The sequence below is a fragment of the Podarcis filfolensis genome, assembly GCF_964270895.1.
Source record: "Podarcis filfolensis genome assembly, chromosome: 5".
Lineage (NCBI taxonomy): Eukaryota > Metazoa > Chordata > Lepidosauria > Squamata > Lacertidae > Podarcis > Podarcis filfolensis.
Genome location: NC_139608.1, coordinates 4,871,005 through 4,883,391, shown reverse-complemented (window position 1 = coordinate 4,883,391; position 12,387 = coordinate 4,871,005).

The following is a 12,387-nucleotide window of genomic DNA, read 5'->3' as shown; positions in this document are numbered from 1 at the left end:
TAACCCCATCAAGAGCAGGCAACCTCCCCGACATCCAGTCTAGGAAACTGCCCACTAACAGTGCCTCCATCTAATCTGGATTGAGCTTCAGTTTGTTAGCTCTCATTCAGTCCATTAGTGAGGAAGTCCAGCACTTCCACTGCCTCACCTGCCGATGTAAAGGAGAAGTAGAGCTGTGTGTCATCAGCATATTGCTGACAACATACTCCAGAATGCTAGATAACCACACTCAACGGTTTCATGTATATTTTAAGCAGCCTAGGGGATAAAAACGAACATGAGGAACCTCACACTGAAGGCTCCACGGAGCTGAGGAGCATTTCCCAAGCATCACCCTCTGGAAATGACCATCCAGCTGAGTCTATCTAGCAATTATTATTATTATTATTATTATTATTATTATTATTATTATTATTATTTATTTATACCCCGCCCATCTGGCTGGGTTTCCCCAGCCACTCTGGGCGGCTTTCAACAGAATATTAAAATACAATAATCTGTTAAACATTAAAAGTTTCCTTAAACAGAGCTGCCTTCAGATGTCTTCTAAAAGTCTGGTAGTTGTTTTTCTCTTTGACATCTGGTGGGAGGGTGTTCCACAGGGCTGGTGCCACCACCGAGAAGGCCCTCTGCCTGGTTCCCTGTAACCTCACTTCTCGCAGTGAGGGAACCGGCAGAAGGCCCTCGGAACTGGACCTCAGTGTCTGGGCAGAACAATGGGGGTGGAGATGCTCCTTCAGGTATACTGGGCTGAGGCCGTTTAGGGCTTTAAAGGTCAGCACCAACACTTTGAATTGTGCTCGGAAACATACTGGGAGCCAATGTAGGTCTTTCAAGACTGGTGTTATGTGGTCTCGGCGGCCATTCCCAGTCTAGCTGCCGCATTCTGGATTAGTTGTAGTTTCCGGGTCACCTTCCAAGGTAGCCTTTGATACAACTCTCTGGTCTTTATCCCCTTCATGTGCTGACTAGCAACCATGCATAGCTATGTTTGACTGCCATCTCCTACAGTGACATTGTCGTGCTTCAAACATAAGGTACAGATGTGGCCTCAGTCTTTGGAAGAGCCAGACTCTGCCTCCCGTTCCACAAAGTGCTCAATTGTGTGAAGAAAGATCTTTTGTGGCCTCACTCAGCTTCAGCCTGGATATGATGGCTCCGTGCCCTGAAATCCTGAAGGGAAGTCAAGATCCTAGTCCCTAGCTGGTCACAGGCTCCTCCCCACACACCTGGAAAGCCAACTTGGATGGCTAGCTGTCTTCCATACAGTAAAACAAGCAGAAGCTGCCAACGACTCAGATTAGGATTCTTGCCTCTGGCCAGGGAGCATCGCATATGAGAAGCTTCTTTCCTGGCAAAGATAAGTAATGTGCAAGTGGTGTCACCTGGGTCTTAATCATCTGTGGCTGAAGGATATCCACCACGGTGATGCTCCCTTCCATGAGTGCTTCGTAAATGTAAAGGCATAAAGGTGGTCACTAGTGCAAAACAATGAAACCGCCTCATCTGAGTATCTGTGGGATCAATTGCACTCTGCAAAGCAGCTGTTCTTGGAAATATTTTCAAGGAAACTACAAATCGTGTCATTTTAGTGTGTGACGCAATACGGTATATTTCTATCACTTTTTAAGTAAAAAAAAAGAAACCATTTGGATTGAAATGTTGTTTTGTTTTGTGTTTTTGTTTTTGTTTTTGAGCTACTGTCAAACCAGCCAGTTAAGTACAACTGCTAGGCAAGTAACCATTAGAACATTGATTGTAGCTTGTATTCATGTTGCTCTGCCGCCCCACCCAAACTATTTCCTTTAAATGAACAGGGCCTTTACATTGTTTTTATATATATATATATATATATATATATATATATATATATATATATGTGTGTGTGTGTGTGTGTGTGTATATATATATATATATATATATATATATATATATATATATGAGGCATTTATACCCTTATATATATATAAGGCATTATAGCAGAAGAATGTTCTCAGAGCAACTTACAAAATTCAGGACAAAGAAGATCCCTGCCATGAAACACAAAGAAAAGAGAATGGGGAGGGTAGAGGAAAAAAGCAAGTTCAAGCACAAGTTCTTAAAGGAACACTTATTCTGTATCGCCCTGTCTATGCTCATTCTGGCTAACTAGAAGAACAGCAGCTCCTCATCAGTGTCTGTAGGGAGGGTGCTAGCATGGCTGGGGTCAATCAGTCATATAGTCCAAAGCATTTGAAGTGCACCAGGTTTGGGAAGGCTGCTTTAGAGGGAGTTGTGGGGGAAGCACAAACTTGGCCACTCCACCGTCTCTCCTGCAACAGGCTGAGCTCTGCAAGCTAGCTCCATAGCACACGGGTGTGGACTACATAGGAATCAGAGAACTGTAGAGTTGGAAGGGACGACAAGAGTCGTCTAGTCCATCCTTCAGCAATGCAGGAATTGTTTGCCCAACATAGGTCTCAAACCCACAATCCTGACAATAAAAGTCTCATTCCCTACCGACTGAGCTATCCTAGCTTTTAGAGCCTCCTGGATCAGGCCAGTGGCCGACCTAGTCCAGCACCCTGTTCTCACAGTGGCCAACCAGATGCCTGTGGGCAGTGCTTTTTTCTGGGGGTACGCATACCCCTAAACATTTTGTGAATCTTTGTACTTTTGTCCATTTACTGTATTTATTTCCCCTGATTTGAATTACAAAATGGTGGTTTTCTTGAGTCAAAATGAGAGTACAGTGGATGCTCGCACTGTGAACATGATCCGTGTGGAATGCATGTTTGCAACTCGCATTTGCGCACGTGCAGGTTGCAATTTGGCGCTTCTGCGCATGTGCAAAGCGCAATTTAGTTCTTCTGTGCATGCGCGACCGCCGAAACCCAGAAGTAACCCGTTCTGGTACTTTCAGGTTTTGGCGGTCTATAACCTGAAAACACAACCTGAAGCGTCAGTAACCTGAGGTATGACTGTACCCCTAAACATTTTTAAAGAAAAAAAGCACTGTCTGTGGGAAACCAGCAAGCAGGATTTGAACACAAGACCACTCTCTTCCCTCCTGTGGTTTCCTGCTACTGGTTTCCTCCAACTGTGGAGGCAGAATAAAGCCATTATCCACTGATAGTATTACCCATTTGGAATTTGTCCAGTCCTCTTTTGAATCCATCTAGGGTGGTGGTCATTACTGCCTCCTGTGGCAATGAGTTCCGTATTTCATCCATGTGCTGCATGAAGAAGGACATTCTTTTATCTGTCCTGAGTCTACCAATGGTCAGCTTCATTGGATGTCCACCGCTTCTAGCATTATGAGGGAAGGAGAAAAACTTTGCCTGCTTCCTCCATGGCTAGCACAAATTTATAAGCTTCTCACGTCACCAATTACTCAGCTTTTCTCATAGGGGGAATCACCCCCATTCCCCTCAACCATTTTGGTTCTTGATCATACTTCAGGGGGTGACCCCCCCCCAAGACTGGTAATGGGGAATTTCTGTCGGTAGAGTATGAGATTCTTAATCTCAGGGTTGTGGGTTTGAGCCCCACACTGGGCAAAAGATTCCTGGATTCCAGGGGGTTGGACTAGATGACTTCGTGGTCCTTCGCAACTCTACAATTCTATTATTTCATGTTGCCAGACTCCAACTCCCAGCAGCCAGCATGGTCACTGGTCAGGGGTGTCAGGAACTAGAGTCCAGTACAGTGGTACCTCGGATTAAGAACTTAATTCGTTCTGGAGGTCCGTTCTTAACCTGAAACTGTTCTTAACCTGAGGTGCCACTTTAGCTAATGGGGCCTCCCGTTGCTGCGGCGCAATTTCTGTTCTCATCCTGAAGCAAAGTTCTTAACCTGAGGTATTATTTCTGGGTTAGCAGAGTCTGTCACCTGAAGCTTCTGTAACCTGAAGCGTCTGTAACCCGAGGTACCACTGTACCAGCTAGTGACCCACAGGTTCACCCAGCCTGTGACCTGCCGTCTGCGCAGAAGTGTTGCTGGCGGCAGGTTTTTATTACTGCTTGGTGGGTTCTCCTACGTGAGACACACCACCGTTGCGTCTGACTCACAGCTGCGAGGGGTGACCCCCAGGCCACACCGCGTGCTTTCCGGGAGACGAGACCCGCCACCCCTACTTATCAGTATTAGTTCATGCGCTAGCTTTCTCAGAAAAGCACAACCATTCTTCTCCCTCCCATTGTTGTGCTGTCTGGCTGCAAAAAGGGAGGTCCGTGGCACACGGCACGTCCGAGGCTCAGGCTCCTGAGAGAGGCGGGGTGGGGGCCCTGTCCCACCACACCGTCCCCTCGATGGATGGGAAGTCCGGCAGCTCTGCTTCCCAGGCATGTCTGAAGCTCCGAGGACCCTCAATGATCTGGAGAGAAATTCTCACACGGTAGTTGCACCCAGAGCTCATAAATCTCTTTCTGTCTCGGCTCCTGCACCTTGTGAGTTGAGGACCTGCCACCCGCATAGGATTATAATAAGACACAGTAAAGGCACTGTGGGTTAAACCACGGAGCCTAGGACTTGCCGATCAGAAGGTTGGCAGTTCGAATCCCCGCAACAGGGTGAGCTCCCGTTGCTCGGTCCCTGCTCCTGCCCACATAGCAGTTCGAAAGCACGTCAAAGTGCAAGTAGATAAACAGGTACCGCTCCAGCGGGAAGGTAAACGGCGTTTCCGTGCGCTGCTCTGGTTCGCCAGAAGTGGCTTAGTCCTGCTGGCCACATGACCCGGAAGCTGTACGCTGGCTCCCTCGGCCAAGAAAGCGAGATGAGCGCCGCAACCCCAGAGTCGGTCACGACTGGACCTAATGGTCAGGGGTCCCTTTACCTTTAACTAGGTGAAAAAACCAAGAGGCTGGTGCCAATTTGCCAAATGGATAAAAAAGTCCTACCAGGCCCCTTGGACAACCAAGGCAACCAACTGAAGTCCATAGCAAGGTCAAAACACAAAAGAAGCTGACCTAAGAGTGAAGGAGGGCGGGTTGTTGTTGTTGTTGTTGTTGTTGTTGTTGTTGTTGTTGTTGTTGTTGTTGTTGTTATTCAATAGGACATCCCAATTTTCATCGGAGAAATGTTGAAGGGTATGCAACATTACCGAGCCAGGTGGACCAGTGCTCTGACCTGGTTATAAACCAGCTTTCTCTGTTTCTGCATTTGCGTCTTGGGCAACTTGCTTGCCTCTCTGCCTTTTGTGAAATGGATTGTCGCAGGGAACTCCCAGCAGCCAGGGTAACCGGAGATGACGAAAGAGTGTGGGCATTTGTTTTGGCTCCTCCGTGGCCTGTATGCATCCCTTCTTATCTACTCAGACGGATCTGGGATGGGCACCCAGAAAAACCAACGGCCTCGGGAACGTGCTTGAGGCTGGTTGGTTGACGGAAGGAGCCCATGAGAACATAAAAACATGACGCTGGCCCATCTGGACGTGCATCGTGTCTTTGTGGAGGGAGATCCCTGTGGGAAGCCTGTGGCTTCCGGCAATTGGCATTCAGAAGCAATGCTGTGTCCAGCTGCAGAGTCAGAACATAGCTCAACTGGTCTGCTCAATAATAATAATAATAATATTTTTTTATTTTTTACCCCGCCCTTCCTGGTTCAAAAACCAGGCTCAGGGGGGCTAACAACAAATTTAAAACACTTAATTGATGCAACAAAAAACAGTATAAAACGTGAATAACAATAAATTCAGAATTCAATAATCAGTTTAGGAGGAAACTCCATTAAATAAAACAAAAAAAATTTTTTCCTTCCAGTAGCACCTTAAAGACCAACTAAGTTAGTTCTTGGTATGAGCTTTCGTGTGCATGCACACTTCTTCAGATACAGTGGAAGGAAAAAAATTTTTTTGTTTTGACTGTGGCAGACCAACACGGCTACCTATCTGTAACTGGATCCATTAAATAAATATTAGATGATCACCAGGGCTAGCTGGCTAAATTAGTCCTATTTGGGCCACCGAGGAGACCAGGGGAGAATTAGCTGTGGGATCCCAGAGCGGGTAATCTTCATAAAAAGGGGAGGAAAGGGAATAAAAGATCAGGCTAAGTTCAAATTGAAAGCCAGGTGGAATAGCTCTTTCTTACAGGCCCTGCGGAAGGAAGTTGAATCCTGCAGGGCCCTGGTCTCATGGGACAGAGCATTCCACCAGGTCGGAGCCAGTGTTGAAAAGGCCCTGGCCTTGGTGGAGGATAGTCTGACTTCCTTAGGGCCCGGGACCTCTAAACTATGGTTATTCATGGACCTTAAGGTCCTCCGTGGGGCATACTGGGAGAGGTGGTCCCGTAGGTACGTGGGTCCTAGGATGTGAAGGGCTTTAAAAGTCAAAACCAGCACCTTGAACTTGACCCGATACTCCACCGGGAGCCAGTGCAGCTGGAAAAGCACTGGGTGAATATGCTCCCATGGCAGGGACCCCGTGAGGAGCCTCGCTGCAGCATTCTGCACCCGCTGGAGTTTCTGGGACAGCTTCAAGGGTAGAGCAAATTACAGTAGTCAAGCCTGGAGGTGACCGTTGCATGGATCACTGTGGCCAGGGCGGGGCGGGAAAGGTAAGGGACCAACTGCTTAATGCGGCGAAGGTGGAAAAATGTCGCCTTGGCTGTGGCTGTGGATGCTGCTGGGTTGACTGATTGACTGGCTGCATCTATACCTCATCTTTCTCTCCAAAAGGTCACGAACGTAGTTGTGCACCTCTTCGCTTCATCCCCACAACAACCCTGTGAGGTGGGTTAGGTGCTGAGCACCCAAAGTCGCCCAGGGAGCTTCATGGCTGAGTAGGGATTTGAGCCCGGGTCTCTCCCAAGTCCTAGTCTGACACTCAAACCAGTGCACCACACTTGCTCTTTAATTTAATTGGCAGCAGGACGCTTGTCACCAGCCATACATGCTGGCACATCCCACAAGGACTTTCACCTCAAAGTTGCATAGGAAGAGATCTCTCGGGACGCACCTCTTTATGGGGGACGACTACTCAGTGCCTGCCGTCCACAAGACCCGCTGGAGCACTCTTCCAGTCACAGATTGCCAACAAGACACTGTTGCTTTATGAATGATTATACCCCACTTTCCCCCTCCAAATGTTGTTGTTGTTTAGTCGTGTCCGACTCTTTGTGACCCCCTGGACCAGAGCACGCCAGGCACTCCTGTCTTCCACTGCCTCCCGCAGTTTGGTCAAACTCATGCTGGTCGCTTCGAGAACACTGTCCAACCATCTCGTCCTCCGTCGTCCCCTTCTCCTTGCGCCCTCCATCTTTCCCAGCATCAGGGTCTTTTCCAGGGAGTCTTCTCTTCTCGTGAGGTGGCCAAAGTATTGGAGCCTCAGCTTCAGGATCTGTCCTTCCAGTGAGCACTCAGGGCTGATTTCCTTCAGAATGGAGAGGTTTGATCTTCTTGCAGTCCATGGGACTCTCAAGAGTCTCCTCCAGCACCAGAATTCAAAAGCATCAATTCTTCGGCGATCAGCCTTCTTTATGGTCCAGCTCTCACTTCTATACATCACTACTGGGAAAACCATAGCTTTAACTATACAGACCTTTGTTGGCAAGGTGATGTCTCTGCTTTTTAAGATGCTGTCTAGGTTTGTCATTGCTTTTCTCCCAAGAAGCAGGCGTCTTTTAATTTTGTGACTGCTGTCACCATCTGCAGTGATCATGGAGCCCAAGAAAGTAAAATCTCTCACTGCCTCCATTTCTTCCCCTTTTATTTGCCAGGAGGTGACAGGACATGCTCAAAATGGCTAAGAGTACTTAGCCATCTCCCTATTCTTGGGGAACCTAGCAGTTCGAAAGCATGTCAAAGTGCAAGCAGATATATAGGTACCGCTCCGGCGGGAAGGTAAACGACGTTTCTGTGCGCTGCTCTGGTTTTGCCAGAAGCAGCTTAGTCATGCTGGCCACATGACCCGGAAAAACTGCCTGCGGACAAACGTCAGCTCCCTCAGCCAGTAAGCAAGATGAGCACCACAACCCCAGAGTCATTTGCGACTGGATTTAACTGTCAGGGGTCCTTTACCTTTTTTTACTAGCCATCTCCCCATTCTTGGGGGCCCCAGACACACACACCCTGCCAAGGAATCTTGCCCCTTCCAAAAAAATTTATTTTTAATTTTTAAAATAAGTTGTTTTCTTTGGTTGTTTGGTCTGGGGAGGGCTTCCTGTTGTTTGATCGGTCATATCTGTGCTTTATTTGTTGTGGAGAGGGGAAAGTGTTTCTGCTGGATTTTTTTTGCCTGAAGTGTTCCTTCCATGACGTGGGTATTTTGTGAGGGCCATGGTGGTTTTTTAGATCTTCAAATGTGCCCTCAGGACAAAAAAAAGGTCGGGAGCTCCTTCTGTATTCTCTCTCTCTCTCTCTCTCACACACACACACACAGTCAAAATATAAACTGTAAGCAACTTGAGGTTGAGGAAGTGAACTATGGAGGATTTGGGGCAGGCAAAAGACATGACTTCTTTGTGCAGCACCTATGGAACTCACTGCCACAAGAGGCAGTGATGACTACCAGACTTTGAGGATTAGACGAATCTATGGAGGAGAGGGCTACTGGTGGCTACTAGCTTCACAGTCGGAGGCAGCAAAGCTTCTGAATCCTGAATTTATTTTTTAAAAAATAAATATTTATTTGATTTTTCAAATTAAAATTTTACAGGGATATATCAAACATAAATAATATAAACAAGATTCCAAGGAATCTCCTGGACTTCCATCATCCCCTTTGTGGGTCTTATTATTAATCATTTCCTCCTGCATCTTTTAGGATGATCCAAATCTTTTACATCTCCATTGTACCCAGAATTCACGCTTAAACTACAAGTGATATTCCAATCCTACTAACGATTTTAACTGTTTACAATCATCTATAAATTTCCCCCATTCCTTATTAAAATTTTGGCCTTCCTTATTTCTGACTCTTCCGGTCATTTTAGCCATTTCATCACAGTCCATCAACTTCATCTGCCATTCTTCTTTGGTAGGGACTTTTCTTCTCTCCATCTCTGGGCCAGTAACATCTGTGCAGCCATGGTCACATACATACATAACAAAAAAAAATTTTTCCTTCCAGTAGCACCTTAAAGACCAACTACGTTAGTTCTTGGTATGAGCTTTCGTGTGCATGCACACTTCTTCAGATATCTTGGTATGAGCTTTCGTGTGCATGCACACTTCTTCAGATAGCTCATACCAAGAACTAACTTAGTTGGTCTTTAAGGTGCTACTGGAAGGAAAAAAATTTTTTTGTTTTGACTATGGCAGACCAACACGGCTACCTATCTGTAACATACATACATAGTCTTTCATGCTCCCTTGGGATTTTAGCACCTAGAATTCCTAAAAGGATGGCTTCAGGGGTTTTTTTTAGCAAATGTTATTTCAAACATTTTTTTCAACTCGTTATATATCATTTCCCAAAATCCTTTTACTACCCAACAGTTCCACCACATATGATAAAAGGTGCCTTCTTTTTCCTTACATTTCCAGAGTGCATTTAAGCATGTTTTATACATTTTTGCTAATTTATTAGGAGTTAAATACCATCAGCACATCAAATTTCAGCGTTTCTCTTGTTCTCGGGTCCCATTCGTGGGCTTCGTTTTGGGGCATCTGATTGGCTGCTGTGAGAGCAGGATTCTGGATCAGGTGGATCCCCTTTGACCTAATTCAGTTCTTACCTCATTGCACAGGCAGCCCTTTAAAGTGCCACATGGATTATAGCTAGATAACAATACTGTATAGACATTATTATTAATCATAGAATCATAGTAAAAACAAAGGTTCTATTTATAAATATAAGTGACGACGTCTGCTGGAGAATGGACTTTGCATCTCAGGTGATAAGCCATAAAACTGACACCAACAGTGAGTGTACACCTTGGCTTAAGAAGCGGGGGGGGGGGGGAATAACAGCAAGAAAGACTCAGAAACAATTTGCAGTGCAAACAGCTCCAATCTAAAAAAAGCTAATTTGAAAAGCAAAAGGCAAAAAGTCTGGTGCAATAGCAGGAGCAGGGCAGGGCGACCAAAGGAAAGAGGGCATCAGAACAAATATAATAAGCAGCTGAACCAAATTGCTGGAGGTAAAGTGGGACGCAGACAGTTCCCCCCCCCCTCTAAAAAAAGAAGAGAGATGGCAGCTGCAGAAACTCCAGGGGGGTGGCGTTCAAAAGAAGTGGGGCCAGGAAGAAAAAGTCCCTGCTCCTTCTTGAGAACAACCTAGAAGCTGCAGCTGATAGTACCCAGAACAAGACTTCATTGGCAGATCTTAATGCTGTGCTGCTGGTGTAGTGTGATATGAGAGAGGCTGAGATACTCAGAACCCATATAGTTTAGGGCAGCCTTCTCCAACGTGGTGCCCTCCAGTTAGTGTGCTGGCTGAGACTGATGGGAGTTGTACTCCAAAACTGCTCCTTTGGGAGAGCATGGGACTCTGCAAGAAGTGAAGTTACAGGGAACCAGGCAGAGGGCCTTCTCAGTAGTGGCACCCGCCCTGTGGAACGCCCTCCCATCAGATGTCAAGGAAATAAACAGCTATCTGACTTTTAGAAGACGTCTGAAGGCAGCCCTGTTTAGGGAAGGTTTTAATGTTTGATGTTTTATCGTGTTTTTAATATTCTGGGACGCGGGTGGCGCTGTGGGTAAAACCTCAGTGCCTAGGGCTTGCCAATCGCATGGTCGGCGGTTCGAATCCCCGCGGCAGGGTGAGCTCCCGTCTTTTGGTCCCAGCTCCTGCCCACCTAGCAGTTCGAAAGCACTCTTAAGTACAAGTAGATAAATAGGTACCGCTTTATAGCGGGAAGGTAAACGGCGTTTCCGTGTGCTGCACTGGTGCTGGCTCGCCAGAGCAGCTTTGTCACGCTGGCCACGTGACCCGGAAGTGTCTTCGGACAGTGCTGGCCCCTGGCCTCTTAAGTGAGATGGGCGCACAACCCTAGAGTCGGACACGACTGGCCCGTACGGGCAGGGGTACCTTTACCTTTAATATTCTGTTGGGAGCTGCCCAGAGTGGCTGGGGAAACCCAGCCAGATGGGTGGCATAATATTATTATTATTTGGACTACAATTCCCATCATCCTTAATTAGCATGGTTAGGGATAATGGGAGTCGTAGTCCCAAACATCTCTGAAGAGTGCACCATGTTGGATACCCATGCTCTAGTATCAACAACAGCAAGACCAAGACCTACAACATAAAAGCGTTACTGTGCTGTAATATAGATAGATGATAGATAGATAGATTAAGCAGCATCAGTTATGATGCAATGAAACCAAACCAAATAATATTAATCAGAAGATGGAACACAGAGAGCAGATTGATACGCCTTGTTTCAAAGGGAAAGATCCACATCTAGTATTATGCAGGCAAGAGGCTTGCTGGATTTTCACTTTAAACTCTGAAAATGCTAATGTGTCCAATGTTAACTTTGATTTATCCTCATATTTGCAACATTTGTTTGTAATCTATCACATGGGAAGGTCTTATCAGTCATTGTCAATGGTGTGTCTTGGAAACTTGAGCTGATTCTGTTTTGCCCCGAGAGGAGCACATGCATATTGTTTGGGCAATACATGTAGTTTGGGCAAGTGCAACAATTGCATATTATTTATATGTTTTTGGCATTATTATGCTAGATATTTAGTGGTCAGTTGTGCTTATGGCTGAGATTTTATCAATGGGAAAACAGCTGGATTTAAAAAGCCGAGCAGTCAAACAGATTTTTCAACCAGTGTCCCATCTTCTGATTAATATCACTTGGTTTGATTTCGTTATATCTCAGTTTATGTAGCTCATGATATAGAGAGACAGAGATAGTACAATACTGTACAGTGGTACCTCAGGTTACATACGCTTCAGGTTACAGACTCCGCTAACCCAGAAATATTGCTTCAGGTTAAGAACTTTGCTTCAGGATGAGAACAGAAATCATGCTCCAGCGGCGCAACAGCAGCGGGAGGCCCCATTAGCTAAAGTGGTGCTTCAGGTTAAGAACGGACCTCCAGAACGAATTAAGTACTTAACCTGAGGTACCACTGTATAGGTTTTGTTGCTGTTATTTTTAATTTTTTTTGTTTCTGTCTCTACCCTGCCTTTTTCCCAGACCAGGACTCAAGGCAGCTGACACAGATTTGCCTGGATAAAATAAGGAAAGCAAAAAAAACACATATAAAGTATATTTGTTAAAAAGCAAACTTAAATATAATCAAAACAATATATTTTTTTAAAAAAACCACAGAGCTATTAAAATACAGATAATACAGACTGTAGTTTTCCACTTTGATATTCTGGGTCTTGTCTATGCTGTCGCTTCTAGAGTCTGTTGCTGCTTTTTGTTCTGCTCTAGACCATGATCCAGTGGCGTAGCGTGGGGGGTGCAGGGGGGGCCGGCCGCACCGGGCGCAACATCTGGGG